The sequence below is a fragment of the Triticum aestivum genome, chromosome 2A (genome assembly GCF_018294505.1).
Source record: "Triticum aestivum cultivar Chinese Spring chromosome 2A, IWGSC CS RefSeq v2.1, whole genome shotgun sequence".
In the NCBI taxonomy this organism is placed as follows: Eukaryota; Viridiplantae; Streptophyta; class Magnoliopsida; order Poales; family Poaceae; genus Triticum; species Triticum aestivum.
Window position 1 is genome coordinate 37,318,282 of NC_057797.1, and position 14,126 is coordinate 37,332,407.

Sequence of the window (14,126 nt, forward strand, 5' to 3'; positions counted from 1 at the left end):
GTGCCCTTGGACCATATAGGCCAAGGCGCACCCCCTACAGCCCATGTGGCCCCCCGGGGCAGGTGGCCCCACCCGGTGGACCCCCGGGACCCTTCCGGTGGTCCTGGTACAATACCGGTGACCCCGAAACTTGTCCCGATGCCCGAAATAGTACTTCCTATATATAATTCTTTACCTCCGGACCATTCCGGAACTCCTCGTGACGTCCAGGATCTCATCTGGGACTCTGAACAACATTCGGGTTACTGCATATACATATCCCTACAACCCTAGCGTCACCGAACCTTAAGTGTGTAGACCCTACGGGTTCGGGAGACATGTAGACATGACCGAGATCGCTCTCCGGTCAATAACCAACAACGGGATCTGGATACCCATGTTGGCTCCCACGTGCTCCTCGATGATCTCATCGGATGAACCACGATGTCGAGGATTCAATCAATCCCGTATACAATTCCCTTTGTAAATCGGTATCCTACTTGCCCGAGATTCGATCGTCGGTATCCCAATACCTCGTTCAATCTCGTTACCGGCAAGTCACTTTACTCGTACCGTAATGCATGATCCCGTGACCAGACACTTGGTAACTTTGAGCTCATTATGATGATGCATTACTGAGTGGGCGCAGTGATACCTCTCCGTCATACGGAGTGACAAATCCCAGTCTTGATCCGTGTCAACCCAACAGACACTTTCGGAGATACACGTAGTATACCTTTATAGTCACCCAGTTACGTTGTGACGTTTGGTACACCCAAAGCACTCCTACGGTATCCGGGAGTTACACGATCTCATGGTCTAAGGAAAGGATACTTGACATTGGAAAACTCTAGCAAACAAACTATACGATCTTATGCTATGTTTAGGATTGGGTCTTGTCCATCACATCATTCTCCTAATGATGTGATCTCGTTATCAATGACATCCAATGTCCATAGTCAGGAAACCATGACTATCTGTTGATCAACGAGCTAGTCAACTAGAGGCTTACTAGGGACATGTTGGTGTTTATTATTCACACATGTATTACGATTTCCGGATAACACAATTATAGCATGAATAAAGACAATTATCATGAACAAGGAAATATAATAATAATGCTTTTATTATTGCCTCTAGGGCATATTTCCAACAGTCTCCCACTTGCACTAGAGTCAATAATCTGGTTACATGTGATGAATCGAACACCCATGGAATTCTGGTGTTGATCATGTTTTGCTCTAGGGAGAGGTTAATCAACGGATCTGCTATATTCAGGTCCGTATGTACTTTACAAATATCTATGTCTCCATCTTGAACATTTTCACGAATGGAGTTGAAGCGAGGCTTGATATGCCTCGTCTTCTTGTGAAACCTGGGCTCCTTGGTAAGTGCAATAGCTCCAGTGTTGTCACAGAAGAGTTTGATTGGCCCCGACGCATTGGGTATGACTCCTAGGTCGGTGATGAACTCCTTCACCCAAATTGCTTCATGTGCTGCCTCCGAGGCTGCCATGTACTCCGCTTCACATGTAGATCCCGCCACGACGCTCTTCTTGCAACTGCACCAGCTTACTGCCCCACCATTCAAAATATACACGTATCCGGTTTGTGACTTAGAGTCATCCAGATCTGTGTCGAAGCTAGCGTCGACGTAACCCTTTACGACGAGCTCTTCGTCACCTCCATAGACGAGAAACATTTCCTTACTCCTTTTCAGGTACTTCAGGATATTCTTGACCGCTGTCCAGTGTTCCTTGCCGGGATTACTTTGGTACCTTCCTACCAAACTTACGACAAGGTTTACATCAGGTCTGGTACACAGCATGGCATACATAATAGAACCTATGGCTGAGGCATAGGGGATGACACTCATCTCTTCTATATCTTCTGCCGTGGTCGGACATTGAGCTGAGCTCAATTTCACACCTTGCAACACAGGCAAGAACCCCTTCTTAGACTGATCCATATTGAACTTCTTCAATAACTTATCAAGGTATGTGCTTTGTGAAAGACCTATGAGGCGTCTTGATCTATCTCTGTAGATCTTGATGCCTAATATATAAGCAGCTTCTCCAAGGTCCTTCATTGAAAAACTCTTATTCAAGTAGGCCTTTATGCTGTCCAAGAGTTCTATATCATTTCCCATCAAAAGTATGTCATCTACATATAATATGAGAAATGCTACAGAGCTCCCACTCACTTTCTTGTAAACGCAGGATTCTCCATAAGTCTGTGTAAACCCAAACGCTTTGATCATCTCATCAAAGCAAATGTTCCAACTCCGAGATGCTTGCCCCAGCCCATAAATCGAGCGTTGGAGCTTGCACACCTTGTTAGCATTCTTAGGATCGACAAAACCTTCCGGCTGCATCATATACAATTCTTCCTTAAGGAAACCATTAAGGAATGCCGTTTTGACGTCCATTTGCCATATCTCATAATCATAGAATGCGGCAATTGCTAACATGATTTGGACGGACTTTAGCTTCGCTACCGGTGAGAAAGTCTCATCGTAGTCAACCCCTTGAACTTGTCGATAACCCTTAGCGACAAGCCGAGCTTTATAGATGGTCACATTACCATCCGCGTCTGTCTTCTTCTTAAAGATCCATTTATTTTCTATGGCTCGCCGCTCAACAGGCAAGTCAATCAAAGTCCATACTTCGTTTTCATACATGGATTCTATCTCGAATTTCATGGCTTCCAGCCATCTGTCGGAATCCGGGCCCGCCATCGCTTCTTCATAGTTCGAAGGTTCACTGTTGTCCAACAACATGATTTCCAAGACAGGGTTGCCGTACCACTCTGGTGCGGAACGTCTCCTTGTGGACCTTCGAATTTTAGTAGGAGCTTGATCAGAAGTATCTTGATCATTATCATTAACTTCCTCTCTAGTCGGTGCAGGCACCTCGGGAACATTTTCTTGAGTTGCGCCATTTTCTGGTTCAAGAGGTAATACTTCATCAAGGTCTACTTTCCTCCCACTTACTTCTTTCGAGAGAAACTCCTTCTCTAGAAAGGATCCATTCTTGGCAACAAAGATCTTGCCTTCGGATCTGAGGTAGAAGGTATACCCAATAGTTTCTTTAGGGTATCCTATGAAGACGCATTTTTCCGACTTGGGTTCGAGATTTTCAGGTTGAAGTTTCTTGACATAAGCATCGCATCCCCAAACTTTTAGAAACGACAGCTTAGGTTTCTTCCCAAACCATAATTCATACGGTGTCGTCTCAACGGATTTCGACGGAGCCCTATTTAAAGTGAATGCGGCAGTCTCTAAAGCATAGCCCCAAAAAGATAGCGGTAAATCGGCAAGAAACATCATCGATCGCACCATATCTAATAGAGTGCGATTACGACGTTCGGACACATCATTACTCTGAGGTGTTCCAGGCGGCGTGAGTTGTGAAACTATTCCACATTTTCTTAAGTGCGTGCCAAACTCGTGACTCAAGTATTCTCCTCCGCGATCTGATCGCAGGAACTTGATTTTCCTGTCACGTTGATTCTCAACCTCACTCTGAAATTACTTGAACTTTTCAAAGGTTTCAGACTTGCGTTTCATTAAGTAGACATACCCATATCTACTCAAGTCATCAGTGAGGGTGAGAACATAACGATAGCAACCGCGAGCCTCAACACTCATTGGACCGCACACATCAGTATGTATGATTTCCAATAAGTTGGTTGCTCGCTCCATTGTTCCTGAGAACGGAGTCTTGGTCATTTTACCCATGAGGCATGGTTCGCACGTGTCAAATGATTCGTAATCAAGAGACTCCAAAAGTCCATCAGCATGGAGCTTCTTCATGCGTTTGACACATATGTGACCAAGGCGGCAGTGCCACAAGTATGTGGGACTATCATTATCAATCTTACATCTTTTGGTACTCACACTATGAACATGTGTAGCATTACGCTCGAGATTCATTAAGAATAAACCATTCACCATCGAAGCATGACCATAAAACATATCTCTCATATAAATAGAACAACCATTATTCTTGGATTTAAATGAGTAGCCATCTCGAATTAAACGAGATCCTGATACAATGTTCATGCTCAAAGCTGGCACTAAATAACAATTATTAAGGTTTAAAACTAATCCCGAAGGTAAATGTAGAGGTAGCGTGCCGACGGCCATCACATTGACCTTGGAACCATTCCCGACGCGCATCATCACCTCGTCCTTTGCCAGTCTCCGCTTATTCCGCAGCTCCTATTTTGAGTTACAAATGTGAGCAACCGCACCGGTATCAAATACCCAGGAGCTACTACGAGTACTGGTAAGGTACACATCAATTACATGTATATCACATATACGTTTTGTTTTGCTGGCCTTCTTGTCCGCTAAGTATTTGGGGCAGTTCCGCTTCCAGTGACCACTCTCCTTGCAATAAAAGCACTCAGTCTCGGGCTTGGGTCCATTCTTTGTCTTCTTCCCGGCAGCTTGCTTTCCGGGCGCGGCAACTCCCTTGTCGTCCTTCTTGAAGGTTTTCTTACCCTTGCCTTTCTTGAACTTAGTGGTTTTATTCACCATCAACACTTGATGTTCCTTTTTGACTTCTACCTCTGCTGATTTCAGCATTGCAAATACTTCAGGAATGGTCTTTTCCATCCCCTGCATATTAAAGTTCATCACAAAGCTCTTGTAGCTTGGTGGAAGCGACTGAAGGATTCTGTCAATGACCGCGTCATTCGGGAGATTAACTCCCAGCTGAGTCAAGCGGTTATGCAACCCAGACATAGTGAGTATGTGCTCACTGACAGAACTGTTTTCCTCCATCTTATAGCTGAAGAACTTGTCGGAGACTTGATATCTCTCGACCCGGGCATGAGCTTGGAAAACCATTTTCAGCTCTTCGAACATCTCATATGCTCCGTGTCTCTCAAAACGCTTTTGGAGCCCCGGCTCTAAGCTGTAAAGCATGCCGCACTGAACGAGGGAGTAGTCATCGGTATGTGCCTGCCAAGCGTTCATAACGTCTTGTTCTGCAGGGAGAATAGGTGCGTCACCTAGCGGTGCTTGTAGGACATAATCTTTCTTGTCAGCTATGAGGATGATCCTCAGGTACCGGACCCAGTCCGTGTAGTTGCTGCCATCGTCTTTCAGCTTGGTTTTCTCTAGGAACACGTTGAAGTTGAGGACTACGTTGGCCATTTGATCTACAAGACATATTTGTAAAATTTCAGACTCAGTTCATGATAATTAAGTTCATCTAATCAAATTATTCAATGAACTCCCACTTAGATAAACATCCCTCCTGTAATCTAAGTATAACATGATCCGAGTTAACTAGGCCGTGTCCGATCGTCACGTGAGACGGACTAGTCAACATCGGTGAACATCTTCATGTTGATCGTATCTTCTATATGACTCATGCTCGACCTTTCGGTCTTCTGTGTTCCGAGGCCATGTCTGTACATGCTAGGCTCGTCAAGTCAACCTAAGTGTTTGCATGTGTAAATCTGGCTTACACCCGTTGTATGTGAACGTTAGAATCTAACACCCGATCATCACGTGGTGCTTCGAAACAACGAACTGTCGCAACGGTGCACAGTTAGGGGGAACACTTTCTTGAAATTATTATGAGGGATCATATTATTTACTACCGTCGTTCTAAGTAAACAAGATGCATAAATATGATGAACATCACATGCAATCAAATAATAATAGTGACATGATATGGCTAATATCACATAGCTCCTTTGATCTCCATCTTGGGGCTCCATGATCATCTTGTCACTGGCATGACACCATGATCTCCATCATCATGATCTCCATCATCGTGTCTCCATGAAGTTGCTCGCCAACTATTACTTCTACTACTATGGCTAACGCGTTTAGCAATAAAGCAAAGTAATTTACATGGCGTTTCTCAATGACACGCAGGTCATACAAAAAATAAAGACAACTCCTATGGCTCCTGCCGGTTGTCATACTCATCGACATGCAAGTCGTGATTCCTATTACAATAGCATGAACATCTCATACATCACATATATATCATTCATCATTCATCACAACTTTGGCCATATCATATCACAAAGCACTTGCTGCAAAAACAAGTTAGACGTCTTCTAATTGTTGTTGCAAGTTTTACGTGGCTGAAGTAGGGTTCTAGCAAGAACGTTTTCTTACCTACGTGAAAGACACAACGTGATTTGTCAACTTCTATTTACCCTTCATAAGGACCCTTTTCATCGAATCCGCTCCAATTAAAGTGGGAGAGACAGACACCCGCCAGCCACCTTATGCAACTAGTGCATGTTAGTCGGTGGAACCGGTCTCACGTAAGCGTACGTGTATGGTTGGTCCGGGCCGCTTCATCCCACAATACCGTTGAAGCAAGATAAGACTAGTAGCGGCAAGAAAGTTGACAACATCAACGCCCACAACAAATTGTGTTCTACTCGTGCAAGAGAACTACGCAAAGACCTAGCTCATGATGCCACTGTTGGGGAACGTTGCAGAAAACAAAAATTTTCCTACGGTTTCACCAAGATCCATCTAGGAGTTCATCTAGCAACGAGTGATCGGATTGCATCTACATACCTTTGTAGAACACGCGCGGGAGCGTTCAAAGAACGGGGATGAGGAAGGCGTACTCGACGTGATCCAAATCACCGGAGATCCTAGCACCGAACGGACGGCACCTCCACGTTCAACACACGTACGGTCAGCGTAACATCTCCTTCTTCTTGATCCAGCAAGAGGGAAGGAGAGGTTGAGGAAGATGGCTCCAGCAGCAGCACGACGGCGTGGTGGTGATGGAGCTGCAGTACTCCGGCAGGGCTTCGCTAAGCACTATAGAGGAGGAGGATGTGTTGGCGAGGGAGAGGGAGGCACCAAAGGCATGGGGTGTGAAGTCCTCCATCTCCCCACTATATATAGGAGGGCCAAGGGGGGGGCGCCAGCCCTAGGAGATCCAATCTCCTAGGGGGGTGCAGCCAAGGGGAGGAATCCCTCCTCCCCAAGGCACCTAGGAGGTGCCTTCCCCCTTTGGGACTCTTCCCTTCTTGAACCCTAGGCGCATGGGCCTCTTGGGGCTGGTGCCCTTGGCCCATATAGGCCAAGGCGCACCCCCTACAGCCCATGTGCCCCCCGGGGCAGGTGGACCCACCCGGTGGACCCCCGGGACCCTTCCGGTGGTCCCGGTACAATACCGGTGACCCCGAAACTTGTCCCGATGCCTGAAATAGTACTTCCTATATATAATTCTTTACCTCCGGACCATTCCGGAACTCCTCGTGACGTCCGGGATCTCATCCGGGACTCCGAACAACATTCGGGTTACTACATATACATATCCCTACAACCCTAGCATCACCGAACCTTAAGTGTGTAGACCCTACGGGTTCGGGAGACATGTAGACATGACCGAGATCGCTCTCCGGTCAATAACCAACAGCGGGATCTGGATACCCATGTTGGCTCCCACATGCTCCTCGATGATCTCATCGGATGAACCACGATGTCGAGGATTCAATCAATCCCGTATACAATTCCCTTTGTAAATCGGTATGCTACTTGCCCGAGATTCGATCGTCGCTATCCCAATACCTCGTTCAATCTCGTTACCGGCAAGTCACTTTACTCGTACCGTAACGCATGATCCCATGACCAGACACTTGGTCACTTTGAGCTCATTATGATGATGCATTACCGAGTGGGCCCAGTGATACCTCTCCGTCATACGGAGTGACAAATCCCAGTCTTGATCCGTGTCAACCCAACAGACACTTTCGGAGATACCCGTAGTATACCTTTATAGTCACCCAGTTATGTTGTGACGTTTGGTACACCCAAAGCACTCCTACGGTATCCGGGAGTTACACGATCTCATGGTCTAAGGAAAGGATACTTGACATTGGAAAACTCTAGCAAACGAACTATACGATCTTATGCTATGTTTAGGATTGGGTCTTATCCATCACATCATTCTCCTAATGATGTGATCTCGTTATCAATGACATCCAATGTCCATAGTCAGGAAACCATGACTATCTGTTGATCAACGAGCTAGTCAACTAGAGGCTTACTAGGGACATGTTGGTGTCTATTATTCACACATGTATTATGATTTCCGGATAACACAATTATAGCATGAATAAAGACAATTATCATGAACAAGGAAATATAATAATAATGCTTTTATTATTGCCTCTAGGGCATATTTCCAACAAGCTTTGCCACAAATACAATGTCAACTACATGATCATGCGAAGCAATATGACAATGATGGAGCGTGTCATAGTGAACAAAATGATGGTATGTTGCATGGCAATATATCTCGGAATGGCTATGGAAATGCCATGATAAGTAGGTATGGTGGCTGTTTTTAGGAAGGTATATGGTGGGTGTATGATACCGGCGAAAAGTGTGCGGTATTAGAGAGGCTAGCAATGGTGGAAGGAGAAAAAGTGCGTATGATCCATGGACTCAACATTAGTCATAAAGAACTCATATACTTATTGCAAAAATCTACAAGTTATCAAAGAAAAGTATTACGGGCATGCTCCTAGGGGGATAGATTGGTAGGAAAAGACCATCGCTCGTCCCCGACCGCCACTCATAAGGAAGACAATCAATAAATAAATCATGCTCCGACTTCATCACATAACGGTTCACCATATGTGCATGCTTAAGGGAATCACAAAATTTAACACAAGTATTTCTCAAATTCAAAACGACTCAACTAGCATGACTCTAATATCACCATCTTCATATCTCAAAACAATTATCAAGCATCAAACTTCTCATAGTATTCAACACACTCATAAGATTTTTTTTTTACTAATCTTGAATGCCTATTATTGTTAAAGCAAACAACCATGCTGTTTTGTAGGACTCTCGAAATAATCTAAGTGAAGCATGAGAGAACAATAGTTTCTATAACACAAATCCACTACCATGCTCTAAAAGATATAAGGGAAGTACTAGAGCAAAAACTATATAACTCAAAAGATATAAGTGAAGCACATAGAGTATTCTAATAATTTCCGAATCAAGTGTGTCTCTCTCAAAAGGTGTGTACAGCAAGGATGATTGTGGTGAACTAAACAGCAAAGACTCAAATAATACAAGTAGCTCCAAGCAAAACACATATCATGTGGTGAATAAAAATATAGCTCCAAGTAATGTTACCGATGAAAGTAGACGAAAGAGGGGATGCCTTCCGGGGCATCCCCAAGCTTTGGCTTTTAGGTGTCCTTTGATTATCTTGGGGGTTACATGGGCATCCCCAAGCTTAGGCTCTTGCACTCCTTGTTCTCTAATCCATCAAATCTTTCACCCAAAACATGTAAACTTCACAACATAAAACTCAACAGAAAACCTCGTGAGCTCTGTTAGCGAAAGAAAACAAAAGACCACTTCAAGGTACTGTAATGAAATCATTCTTTATTTATATTGGTGTTAAACCTACTGTATTCCAACTTCTCTATGGTTTATAAACTATTTTACTATCCATAGATTCATCAAAACAAGCAAACAACACACGAAAAACAGAATCTGTCAAAAACAGAATAGTCTGTAGTAATCTGTAGCTAACGCAAACTTCTGGAACTCCAAAAATTCAGACAAAATAGGACGACCTAGACAATTTTTTATTGATCAGCAGCAATTGGAATCAATATTTTATCACCTTCTGGTGATTTTTAACAATTATTTTTGTGAAAGAATTTACAGCAAGATCAAGTAACTATCACCCAAGAAGATCCTATAGGTTAAACTTGGCACAAACACTAATTAAAACATAAAAACAAATCTAACCAGAGGCTAGATCAAAGATTTATTCCTAAACAGAAGCAAAAAGCAAAAAACTAAAAATAAAATTGGGTTGCCTCCCAACAAGCGCTATCGTTTAACGCCCCTAGCTAGGCATAAAAGCAAGGATAGATCTAGGTATTGCCATCTTTGGTAGGCAATCCATAAGTGGCTCTCATGATAGATTCATAAGGTAATTTTATTTTCTTTCAAGGAAAGTGTTCCATGCCTTTCCTTAACACAAATTGGAATCTAATATTTCCTTCCTTCATATCAATAATTGCACCGATTGTTCTAAGGAAAGGTATACCAAGAATAATAGGACATGAAGGATTGCAATCGATATCAAGAACAATAAAATCTACGGGCACATAGTTCCTATTTGCAACAATAAGAACATCATTAATTCTTCCCATAGGTTTCGTAATGGTGGAATCCGCAAGGTGCAAGTTTAAAGAGCAATCATCAAAATCACGGAAACCTAACAAATCGCACAAAGTCTTTGGAATCGTGGAAACACTAGCACGCAAATCACACAAAGCATAGCATTCATGATATTTAATTTTAATTTTAATAGTAGGTTCCCACTCATTATAAAGTTTTCTAGGGATAGAAACTTCCAACTCAAGTTTTTCTTCATAAGATTGCATCAAAGCATCAATGATATGTTTGGTAAAGGCATTATTTTGACTATAATCATGAGGAGAATTTAGCACGGATTGCAACAAGTAAATACAATCTATCAAAGAGCAATTATCATAATTAAATTCCTTGAAATCCAAAATAGTGGGTTCATTAATATCTAATGTTTTGATCTCTTCAATCCCACTTTTATCAATTTTAGCATCAAGATCGAAGAACTCTGAATTTCTGGAACGCCTTCTAGGTAAAGGTGGATCATATTCAGTCCCATCATTATCAAGATTCATATTGCAAAACAAAGATTTAATAGGGGACACATCAATAACCTTTAGATCTTCATCTTTATTTTCATAGAAACTAGAAGGACACGCTTTCACAAAACAATCTTTCTAAGCACGCATCCTAGCGGTCCTTTCTTTGCACTCATTAATGGAAATTCTCATGGCTTTGAGAGACTCATTGATATCATGCTTAGGTGGAATAGATCTAAGTTTCAAAGAATCAACATCAAGAGAAATTCTATCAACGTTCCTAGCCAATTCATCAACTTTAAGCAATTTTTCTTCAAGCAAAGCATTGAAATTCTTTTGTGAATTCATAAATTCTTTAACACTAGTCTCAAATTCAGAAGGCATCTTATTAAAATTTCCATAAGAATTGTTGTAGGAATTACCATAATTATTAGAGGAATTACTAGGATACGGCCTAGGATTAAAGTTTCTTTTATACGCGTTGTTACCAAAATTATTCCTACCAACAAAATTCACATCCATAGATTCATTATTATTCTCAATCAAAGTAGACAAAGGCATATCATTAGGATCAGAAGAAACACTCGTAGTAGCAAATAATTTCATACGTTCATCCATCTTTCCACTCAAAACATTAATTTCTTCTATCGCATGCCCTTTTTTATTAGTAGATCTTTCAGTGTGCCATTGAGAATAATTAACCATAATATTATCTAGGAGTTTAGTAGCTTCTCCTAAAGTGATTTCCATAAAAGTGCCTCCCGCGGCCGAATCTAAAAGGTTTCTAGAAGAAAAATTCAATCCGGCATAAATTTTTTGTATAATCATCCACAAATTCAAACCATGCGTAGGGTAATTACGTATCATTAGTTTCATCCTCTCCCAAGATTGTGCAACATGTTCATGATCAAGTTGCTTAAAATTCATAATATTGTTTCTAAGAGAGGTGATCTTAGCGGAAGGAAAATATTTAGAGATAAAAGCATCTTTGCACTTATTCCAAGAATCAATACTATTTTTAGGCAAATACGAAAAACAAGCTTTACCACGATCTCTAAGTGAAAAAGGGAATAGCTTCAATTTAACAATATCATTATCCACATCTTTCTTCTTTTGCATATCACACAAATCAACGAAGCTATTTAGATGGGTAGCGGCATCTTCACTAGGAAGGCCGGCGAATTGATCTTTCATGACAAGATTCAATAAAGCAGTATTGATTTCACAAGATTCAGTATCGGTAAGAGCAGCAATCGGAGTGCTAAGGAAATCATTGTTGTTGGTATTGGTAAAGTCACACAATTTGGTATTATCTTGAGCCATTGTGACAAGCAAGCAATCCAACACACGAGCAAACAAAAAGCAAGCAAAAAGGAGGAGAACAGAAAAGAGGGGGCGAATAAAACGGCAAGGGTGAAGTGGGGGAGAGGAAAACGAGAGGCAAATGGAAAATAATGTAATGCGGGAGATAAGGGTTTGTGATGGGTACTTGGTATGTTTACTTTTGCGTAGACTCCCCGGCAACGGCGCCAGAAATCCTTCTTGCTACCTCTTGAGCACCGCGTTGATTTTCCCTTGAAGAGGGAAGGGTGATGCAGTAAAGTAGCATAAGTATTTCCCTCAGTTTTTGAGAACCAAGGTATCAATCCAGTAGGAGGCCACGCACGAGTCCCTTGCACCTACACAAACAAATAAATCCTCACAACCAACGCGATAAGGGGTTGTCAATCCCTACACGGTCCCTTACGAGAGTTAGATCTGATAGATATGATAAGATAATATTTTTGGTATTTTTATGATAAAGATGCAAAGTAAAATAGAAGGCAACAAAAATAACTAAGTGTTGGAAGATTAATATGATGGAAAATAGACCCGGGGGCCATAGGTTTCACTAGTGGCTTCTCTCAAGAGCATAAGTATTACGGTGGGTGAACAAATTACTGTTGAGCAATTGACAGAATTGAGCATAGTTATGAGAATATCTAGGTATGATCATGTATATAGGCATCACGTCCGAGACAAGTAGACCGAGTCCTGCCTGCATCTACTACTATTACTCCACACATCGACCGCTATCCAACATGCATCTAGAGTATTAAGTTCATAAGAACAGAGTAACGCTTTAAGCAAGATGACATGATGTAGAGGGATAAACTCATGCAATATGATATAAACCCCATCTTGTTATCCTCGATGGAAACAATACTATACGTGCCTTGCTGCCCCTACTGTCACTGGGAAAGGACACCGCAAGATTGAACCCAAAGCTAAGCACTTCTCCCATTGCAAGAAAGATCAATCTAGTAGGCCAAACCAAACTGATAATTCGATGAGACTTGGAAAGATAACCAATCATACATAAAAGAATTCAAAGAAGATTCAAACATTGTTCATAGATAAACTTGACCGTAAACCCACAATTCATCGGTCTCAACAAACACACCGCAAAAGAAGATTACATCGAATAGACCTCCACGAGAGAGGGGGAGAACATTGTATTGAGATCCAAAAAGAGAGAAGAAGCCATCTAGCTAATAACTAGGGACCCGAAGGTCTGAGGTAAACTACTCACACATCATCGGAGAGGCTATGGTGTTGATGTAGAAGCCCTCCGTGATCAGTGCCCCCTCCGGCGGAGCTCCGGAACAGGCCCCAAGATGGGATCTCACGGGTACAGAAGGTTGCGGCGGTGGAAGGAGTTTGGGGGTACGTAGGTATGTAGGAGGAAGGAGTACATCGGTGGAGCAACAGGGGGCCCACGAGGGTGGAGGGCGCGCCCCCTACCTCGTGCCCTCCTGGTTGATGTCTTGACGTAGGGTCCAAGTCCTCTGGATCACGTTCGTTCCGAAAATCACGTTCCCAAAGGTTTGATTCCGTTTGGACTCCGTTTGATATTCTTTTTCTGTGAAACTCTGAAATAGGCAAAAAACAACAATTCTGGGCTGGGCCTCTGGTTAATACGTTAGTTCCAAAAATAATATAAAAGTGTATAATAAAGCCCAATAATGTCCAAAACAGAATATAATATAGCGTGGAGCAATAAAAATTATAGATACGTTGGAGACGTATCAAGCATCCCCAAGCTTAATTCTCGCTCATCCTCGAGTAGGTAAATGATAAAAATAGAATTTTTGATGTGGAATGCTACTTGGCATAATTTCAATGTAATTCTTCTTAATTGTGGTTTGACTATTCAGATCCGAAAGATTCAAGACAAAAGTTTAATATTGACATGAAAAATAATAATACTTCAAGCATACTAACTAAGCAATTATGTCTTCTCAAAATAACATGGCCAAAGAAAGTTATCCCTACAAAATCATATAGTCTGGCTATGCTCTATCTTCACCACACAAAATATTTAAATCATGCACAACCCCGATGACAAGCCAAGCAATTGTTTCATACTTTTGATGTTCTCAAACTTTTTCCAATCTTCACGCAATACATGAGCGTGAGCCATGGACATAGCACTATTTGTGG